The following is a 9,348-nucleotide window of genomic DNA, read 5'->3' as shown; positions in this document are numbered from 1 at the left end:
ACATGGCAAGGGGAGAGAATAATATAAATCTATTTTATCTATATAATGAAAATCTATCTATATAATGAAATTGTCAAGGAACCAAATTAATAAAAACGAGAACACAATCTTTATTACTTATGATATAAAATATGAATCTAGAAAAGAGAAAAAAGCTAACCTAAATATTTTATGCAGACCACATAGAATAGTAGTTTGGCCAGACAAAAAAGGATAATTGGAGAGATCTGAAGTGAGTGATATTTGTGAAATTTGTGGCATTTGCATAGGGGATGCGTGTGAGTGATAGGGAAGTTTGAGAAATTGGCCAGAAGTCAGGGTGTGGTTTTAGTTTCTGCATCATCAACATTGGCAAAGAAACTGACTGCAGCTGTGGATGAGCAGTGAGATGATAGCATGTGGGGACTGGGGAGCGGCAGGGTGAGTTGGGGGATGGCTCACACACAAGTGGGAGGGAAACGAATGTGGCTTTTGCTTATGGCAGTGGGTTTGTTAAGTACTGTGCTCGCTGATAAGTGACCATGAGGAATAAGAAAAGGCTACTTTCATTTTCTCTCAGGATCTCTTCCTGGGATCATTTCTCTGCATGGTAGCAATGGAGTTATACATTACTATGATACAACAGGAAAAAACTTGTCACTGACGGGCCAAGGGCAAGCCTAGGCAAAATAAAGAAAGCTCAGAGAGGCGGAAGATATATTTGCATGTGGCACATTTTTCTACAACGTGAGTATGGACATTTTGAGTATCTTTCATGTTAAGTGGATGTAGTGGTAGCTAGTCATACTGGAAGCTGCCCCAGAATCCTGACGTTCTCTAAGTGCTTAGGAAGAAGTGCTAGGTGCACACATTGTGGTAATAATTACGCCCTTGAGCAGGAGATAGGGAGATTATACGAAGACAAGGTGGGCACGCTGGGAAAATCAGCTAATGGTCATTTTATTTACCAGGAATTTTGGATGGTGAAGTTGGAGACGTATGGCTTGTTGGCCAGCTCCACTGAAGATGTTAAACAGAGGAGAGGCACGGGCATGCATGGGCTTTGGAACCACTGTTCTGTTAGCCTTGAGGAAAATGAATTAGAGATGAGAAAAATTGGAAAGACTGAAGTGCATGAAAGGTTACAGCAGTTTTCAGGTAAGAAATACCGAGGGGGTAAGCAGCATGATCAGGGGGGGAAGTAGCATGATCAGCACAGGGAGTGAGACATTGACGTTTGGGGTTGGAAAAGCTGGACTCTTGTTAACAACCTGTTCTTACAGAAACAAGTAGAAGGTTTGAAAATGATTATGTAATGCTGTGTGGATTTGAAGATGCTGTTGAAGGTGTTGGGAAGGAATTTGGTGTTACACCATTATATTTTACATCCAGTCTGGGGAACAAAGCCACCCTGGCCCTCAGAGAGCATTCAGAACCCAATGGCCTCTCATTACTTTCTCATCTGCTGCACTACAGCAAGCCACCATCTACTCTTGCCTGGATTGTTATAGCGCTCTTTAGATTTCATATTTCCACTTGGGCTTCCTGTAAACTATTCTCAATGCTATGGACAAAAATTTCCTTTGAAAATATAAGAACAGGCTTCTTAGTATCTTTCATTTCCTCCTGTTCTTTGAGTGGAGTAAACGTCTATCATCTACAAAACGTTCCATAGCCTGTCTCTCTCTGTTGCTCCCATCCCACCCACATATCCCCACAAACCCACCATCTGACCCCCACATCGCAGCACCTCTGTCTTCTATAATGTAAACATGCTTTCTCCTTTCTGACCCAATGAATAGCATTTCTTGTTGTTTAACTTACTTTGTTTTTACTATATTATTTTTTATAATTTCATTTTTTTCTATATTCCTCAGTGGAATATTATAGTGATACCATATATATATATGGTATACACATATGCTGTTCATAGCCACTTCTCAATATTTGTTGAATGAATACATTTCCAGGGAAATAAAACTAAAAACAAACAATTAAAATTGGGATTTTTTTTTCTTGAGTAGGTGGAATATTGACAGATATTCTCACATTATCTACAAAATGTTTTTAAGCACTTTAAAATTCATTGCATAAGTAATCAAGTCACAAAGAAACTATTCAATTGCAAATTCTTAATGCTAAAACTGGGACTTCCGGAAGAGATTTGGTGACACACCCACAGTCAAAAGAACGTTGTAGACACTTATGTCCTGGATGAGGTAGGAAGAAGGTTACAGGGAGTGCATCCTGCCATTGTCATAAATTTCACCTCTTCATTGGAAACATGGATGCTAGGGGCAGGGTACAGCTTGTTGGGAGGGCTCAGAGACCTTTTGCTTATGTATCTCAGAAACAGTAAAAAGTAATAGCTGAGAGGCATGTGTCATGGGGTATCATCACTTTGCTCAAGTCCTGAAAAATGCAGTAATGCCGTAACTTGAGCCATAAGCTTTAGGGAGATGTGTTTTATAATACAACAAATAAAATGTAAGTGGAAAATATTGTAATTGTGTATGAACTGGTCTAAAGAATTGTAACATTGAAAAAGTGAAGTTAATAAAGTCAGCCTTTGAATTGCTTGGATAACGTATCCATTTGAAAATATTGATTGGATTTTTCATTTGTGCCAGACACAGTTCTGGATAGTGAGTAATACAAGATTAAAAAATGCTTGCTGTTTCTCTTTACAACTGGGATACACAGGTAGGTGAATTAATAGTTACTTACTGGGCAAAAATATGATGAGAGAGTCAAGTAAAAGGCTCTGTGGGAGGCAATAAGAATGAAGTATCTAACCAATCACAGAATGATATTGTTTGTAGTATATAGGACATAAATGTGCAGAGACAGCATTTGAAGAGAAAAACAGTATTCATGGTTTCCTGTGCATGCGTGTGCACACACACACACACAGACACATACATGTGCATACACACACACATGCATGCACATACACGCACATACATGCACACACACATGCACACACACACACACACACACACACACACACACACCTCTTTCTCTACATGTATATAATATCCTAGTAATAAAATAGCAATTCTAATGAAAATACAGGTTTATATCATTTTAAATTAATCAAATTGGTAGTTGGATTCATGCAAAATACAGCATCTTTATAGGAGATTATTCAATAGTTGAAAATTTGAGCATGTGGTTCAGGGCAACGGTTAGGTTAGAAAGTGCCATTTTGACACCAGGAGTTGTAGGCAATGGCTAAAGCCATCAGCATGATTAAGATCACTCCAACTGTCAAGAGGAAGAGAGGGCTAAGACTAATCTTTTTGGTTCGATGTCAGGAGAGAAACCTGGAAAAAAATGTTGGAAAAATCCACCAATCTAAAGCAGAACCTGGGGACCTATTAGAATGTTAAGAAGGAGAAAAAAAAAACCCAAAATATAAAAATAAGCGCCCCCCAAAACAAAAAAAACATAACCTTGTCAAATATTTCATGAAATCAAACAGAAGACATTGGAGTTCTGTTGGTGAAAGGGAACACTGCAGATAGCAGATAGTTTCTTTAATTGATGAGCAGGCTCAGAGTTCTAAAGTGATTTTGTTACTCCTTAGTGCACCCTGTCAAAAATAACTCAGGAAACAGAAATAAATCAGGCAACAAGTCCTGGGCGTGGCCTTTCCACCCTGGTGACAAATGTATCACCTGGTTTCAGTTAGTCTAATATAACGGTATGATTGAGTTCCCCCTGCCCAATTCAAGTTTGAGTGGAGAACATATGATTTATGGATTTTTAAAAGCCAGGTCTGTCATGCTGTGGGGAGGGTATGAATAGCATGGGTAGGTATAGCATGGATCCCATGACATAGGCTCTGTCCTTCTCCAGCTCATGTTTCTTGTCCTCCCTTTTCCTAACGCCTCCTCCAAAGTTTCCCTATGGCCTTTAAATCCCACACAATATTTGACCACACAATATTCATCTCGTTGTGGGCCATGATGTTTCTGAGGGATCAAATTGCAGAAACAAATAAAGTGCAGATAATGACATTTTGGACCGTATGGCCCATCTGTTTCTTACCAAGTTTAGAGACATCCTATAGGGCGAGTGGGAAGTGGGCACTGAGACACTTAAGGATGCTGGTGGTGGGAAGCACTGTGATTACTGGCTGGACGTAACGTGGATGAGCTGGTCTATGTCTAATCCTTTGTGGCTTCCCGTATGACACACTGTAATGAAAACACCACCGCAAATTACAAGAGTTGTCAAAACTGGCTACTGGAAACATTCTTTACTGTGGAGTTTGTGAACCCAAAATGAATAGTATGTTGCAGGGTACACAGAGTCCTGTGGATGCACACACAAGCGAGGCAGTTGAGATAAGGATGGCGTAAAGTGTTGGGATTGAGAGAAAATCCTGTTATAATTGGGAACATAAATCAGTCAAAAGTCAAATTTCATTCACGGAGCTAAAAACTCATATTTACTTTGTTGTTGTTTTGGGACAGGGTTTCAGTAGGTAGCATTGGCTATCTTGGAGCTTGCTATGCAGACCAGGCTGGCTTCAAACCCACAAAGATCTACTTTTGTCAGCCTTCCAAGTGATGAGATTAAAGACCTGTACTACCATGCTCAGTCTCATATTTACGTTTGAATGATAAGAATTTACTTTGTTGAAGGTAGTCTGCCTTTTAAACTTTTTTCCAGTACTTCCCATTGTTTAAGAGATTTGGAGTGTGTGATGCAATAGCTAGATACAAACTCTTTTCCATAAAATTTTCTAAGTATTTCAGTCCTTCAAGGAGATTTATATATAAAAACCATGTGCTCGAATCATGTCATGCAGTTTCAAGTTATGTGAGAAATGAGAAGTCTTAACAAAATTCATATTGAAGCCACAGTGTTACAATAATAATAGACACAGTGCCAAGTGCTTTTCACAGATTTTCTCATTTACTCCTCACAAAGTCTCTAGTCATGTTCCTTTGTCTTCTCTTGTTACATAGAAGGTGTCAGAGATGGGTATTTACAGGGAGTGCAGGGCAGAGTCTGATTCCAGAGCCATATCCTAATGTTTAACACTGACCTGTTTTAGGCCCAGTTCCTCACACTGTTGGCTGTGCTGCCTTTCCTTCCACCCCACTCCAGCCTCACCACAACATGAAGCAGACAAACCACAGACGCAACTGATAAAAAGATGGGGTCCATAGACAATCACATGACTTGTTCATGATCTCTTACACACAAAATGCAGACCAGACTACATTTTAGGTACCTAGCTTCTATTTTAGGGATTAGGGATAGATTTGGAAGAACCAGGAGTTAGGTGTGGCTGAGGTCCTCACAGAAGAACCAGCTCTTCCAGAAATAAGCACCTTGAAAGCCCTTTGGTGTGTTATCAAGAAAATGAAACAATGATTTCAGTGCTTTTGATTGTGTCTGAAGCTTCCAGTCTGTTCCTGTCTTCTAAAATGTTCATCTGCTCTTTCCTCCAAACCTAGAGGGACATATATCAACGCAGCAGATCCGTGCCTGTCTCAGCCATCATCAGAGAAGCTTCCTATTGGATGGAAATAAATACAGACACACACAGCTAATGTGCAGAGAGTATGAGATGTTGGGATACTCTGTCCTAAAAGGGATGTCTCTATCCATCTCCTCTCAGGACTCGGAACTTTGCAGAAGAGGAGGCAGAAACAGTGTAGGAACCAGAGTGAGTGGAGGCCACCAAGGGATCAAGGCTTTCTAAAAACAACAGCACCCTGCACAAATGAGCTCACAGAGACTGAGGCAGCAAGCACAGGACCTGTGTCGTCTGCACCAGAGGGAGTACTAGAACTGAAAGGAGACGTGGACACAGGTCCCCATCCCTAACTCAGAAGCTATCTCCAAGTCATTGTCCTCTTGCAAATGAAAATTTAGTTTTCTACAAGAGACTCGCTGGGGAAACAAATTACTCTTAAGGGTAGGCTGCATGCCCAGTAGTGGACGACAGACAGAAAATGAACTCCATGGCATCTTTGAAGGTTCCTTATCTCATAATGTTGCGCCAGGGCTTTTAAAATTAATTAATTAACTAATTTTTAACCTTACAGGTCCTTTGCATACATTTTGCTGCTTCTGGTTTTGTGTTTCTGTGGGATTCCTATGTGTGAAAGTAAGTTTTTGTACCTGTGTGTATTTCTCATGCTTTTCTTTGACTCCTTTTTTTCTGATTTGTCTGATTCCTACTTTTTTGTTCTGTTTAATTTTATCATTATTTCTTAGATGTCTGTTTTCTAATTTGAGACAGAAAGGGAGTAGATCTGGATGGGAGGGGCGGAGGGGAGGAACTGGGAGGAGGTGAGGAAGGGGAAGCCATAATCAGAATATACTGTATGAAAAACATCTATTTTTAATAGAAGAAAAGAAGGCAGCAACAACAAAATCCTCAAGAACTGGAGAGGCCAGGTAAATTGTACCTATAATCCCAGCACGCAGGAGACAAAGGAAGGAAGATTCAAATATTCAGGCCAGCCTGGGCTACACAATAAATTCCTGGCCAATTAGGGCTATGTAGAAAGACCTGTCTCAAAACAAAACAAATTGTCAGAAAGCAAAAACAAAAACTGAAAACCAAAACCAGGACCAATCAACCAACCAATATTAAAAACAAAACAAAAACCCTTAACCAATAAAACTAAGCAAGTCAACAAACAAACCATCTGCTACTCCAAACTTAGAGACTAGTTATTTAGAAAAATACAGCATGTTTAATAGGTGTAGAGCAGTAGGCCAAGGAGGTGAAAGACACTAGGAACTCTGCCCAGCTTTAAGGAAGGTGCTGTCATGAGTAGGAAGCAATATGGCGAGAATATTAATATGAGACACAAAGTGAGAACCACCTCAAGAAAAGTAGAAAGTTATGTGTGGTTCAAGAGGGGGAAGAATACATCTGGTTGTAAGAAATCCAGAAAGTTTTGTAGGTGGGTAAGGTTTCAACAGGGGAGAGATGTTTGTGAGGTGAAAACAGGGGAAATTCTAGCAGAGTGGTTTTCAGTGAGAAAGAGAACAGGAGCAAGTTTATATATTTTGCCTTAGTTTATGAAAACTACAAGCATTTTAATGGTTATCTGAAAAAAAGGAGAAGCATGAAACATACTAAAATTATATCTGAAGCCTTATATTGATGGCCATTTTCTTCTAAGGAAGTTGAAGAACCATGCTATCAAAAATAATTGGGACAACTGTATATCCTTTGTAGTAGGCGGGGGCTGAAAAAGAATCTAGTGCAGAAGTGACTGGCCATCATGGGAAAAGTCACTGGTGAGTCAAAAATAGAGTTGGTAGGATCTTTCCAGTTTCTTCTGCTTCCTTGTAACACAGAGTAGAATTTAAAAATGGGTAATATTAATTAGATGAGAAGAATGCCGTAGACCCTGTTTGCAATCTATAATTTTAATGACGATTTCTTGTTAAATAAGTTTACAAAGGTCTTTACCTCACACACACCCTGAAACTATTTTACACCTGATAAAAATCTCACAGCTCATCATGCTAGAGTGCTTGAAACTCATTAAAACATACCAAATACATATATTTCTAGTTATCAAGGAAATGAAAGTTCCAGAAGGTTGCTGTGTTGACCATAGCCTCTATGACATATGTGTGGCTACTCCCAAGAGCTCTCTTGTGGTGGTTACAGACATGAACTCATCTCTTACCTCATGGAGACCCTTAGTCTTTCAGGGTAGAAAGTAAGTTTCTCAGGAATTCTTAACCAAAGTGTTTAGGTTGCTGGCACTCAATCACATCTCAACCAATAGAGGCACGGTGGAAGGTTAAAATGAGAGAAGCCAGGGGTTGGGGGGAGATTGACACTGGCCAAACAAATTTTAGGTGCTGTTGTGAGGGTCCGTTAAGTGAAGTATAAGCACTCGGACAAATGCAATTGTCATCTGAGTGAACATGATGTTTTAATCACTTGATTTAGTGCCCTCCTAATCTGATTTCTCTTAATTTGATAACTAGAATCTAGTATAAACTCAGAAATGACTAACCAGTTAATCCATGCTAATCAAATATTGGGAAGTCCCAAATTTAAATAGTTCAAGTGATTCTCTTTAAGAGTGTCATAGTTTAAGGAAATTATCCAGAGATGATTCTGGATTTCTTTTTCTCATTTTAATCTTTCATTTTCTTTTAGTTTTTGTAACTTCTTAGATAACATGTTCTATTCTGATCGTATTCACCCCTTCTCCTATCTCCACCCAGATCCTCCACCCATTCCATACCCACACAAGACTGTGACCTACTTTTAAAAACCCACTGAGTCCCACTTGTGTGCCTATATACTCTTAGGTGAGTGGCCATGCACCAGAGTGTGTTAGACCTACCAGGGTCCTGTGCATGAAAGAAAGCCATCCCCATCAGGTAGCTCTTGTTTGCCCAAAGAGCTAGGAATCGGATTCCATGTCCAATTCCCCCTTCTTGCTAGGATTTTTGTTGTTGCTGTTGCTTGAGTTTATGAAGGTTTTGTGCGTGCTAGCACAAACACTGTGAGTGTGTAGGTACAACCAGCCTAGTGTGCCTGAAAACACTTTTCCATTGTCATCTGACTCTTCCAGTCTCTCACCCCTCTTCTGCAATAATCCTGGAGTCTTGATGGTTTAGTGTGCCATAGGGCTGAGCACTTCATTGTCACTTATTCTCTACACTTTGGCCAGTTGTGACTTTCTATGTAAATCACCCTTTATGGTAAAAAAAAAAAAATATCCCTCAGCTAGGGTTTGAGTGACATAGAAACCAATGCTTGTTAGATAATTAATTAAAAAGAAGAGTTGTTAGGAGTTGTTTTAATTCTATTCCCCATTAGTGGTATATTAATAGATTAATAGTAGGTTCTTTCTTAGGACTCATAACCTGTCTAGGTTCTTGGAACCAATAATTGTGAAACTTACGGGCTTTATCTTGCGGAATGGGCATTAAATCCCATCAGAAAGTGGTTGGTTACTCTCATGGCCATCCTGCCACCATTGAACCAGTGGACAAATCTTGCCAGGCTGGTTATGATTGTACCTCTCAATATTCAGAGCTGGATGAGACTGGTGGCTCTTTCACTCATTCTCTTGCATCCACAGTAGTTTCTAGCATCACGAAAGCCAGCCAGTAGGAATAAACCATTCAGGTCAATACTAGTTAGATTTGTCCACATTCTGTGCCTCCAGTGTGTGATGTCTTCAGCAACAATAGGATCTTAACTATCAAGCTCTGCAGGGAAGCCAGAAAAGCAATGACACTAGTCTGAAACATTTGAGGGTCTGTGGGACCTCTCTGTCCAACAACTCCAACAGAAATATCTCATTCTTTAAAAAAATTTAAATTAAAATATATTCTTCCCTAACACAATACATCCCT

At 39.7% G+C, this 9,348-nt stretch overlaps 1 long non-coding RNA gene across 2 annotated transcripts; it reads left to right on the top strand.

Moving 5' to 3' along the window:
• Positions 1-343: 343 nt before the first annotated feature.
• On the top strand, positions 344-6,236 carry LOC118237766. Of its 2 annotated transcripts, XR_004768063.1 has the most exons (4): positions 344-420; positions 560-726; positions 951-1,137; positions 5,454-6,236. It is a non-coding gene; the product is annotated as an uncharacterized LOC118237766 (long non-coding RNA). The 2 variants fall into 2 exon arrangements; XR_004768062.1 differs by lacking the exon at positions 344-420 and having other exon boundaries at positions 470-726.
• Positions 6,237-9,348: the final 3,112 nt, after the last annotated feature.

Source organism: Cricetulus griseus, chromosome 2 (genome assembly GCF_003668045.3).
Source record: "Cricetulus griseus strain 17A/GY chromosome 2, alternate assembly CriGri-PICRH-1.0, whole genome shotgun sequence".
NCBI lineage: Eukaryota > Metazoa > Chordata > Mammalia > Rodentia > Cricetidae > Cricetulus > Cricetulus griseus.
Note: the sequence above shows the minus strand (reverse complement) of the source record. Positions and strands in the feature narration are given on the sequence as shown.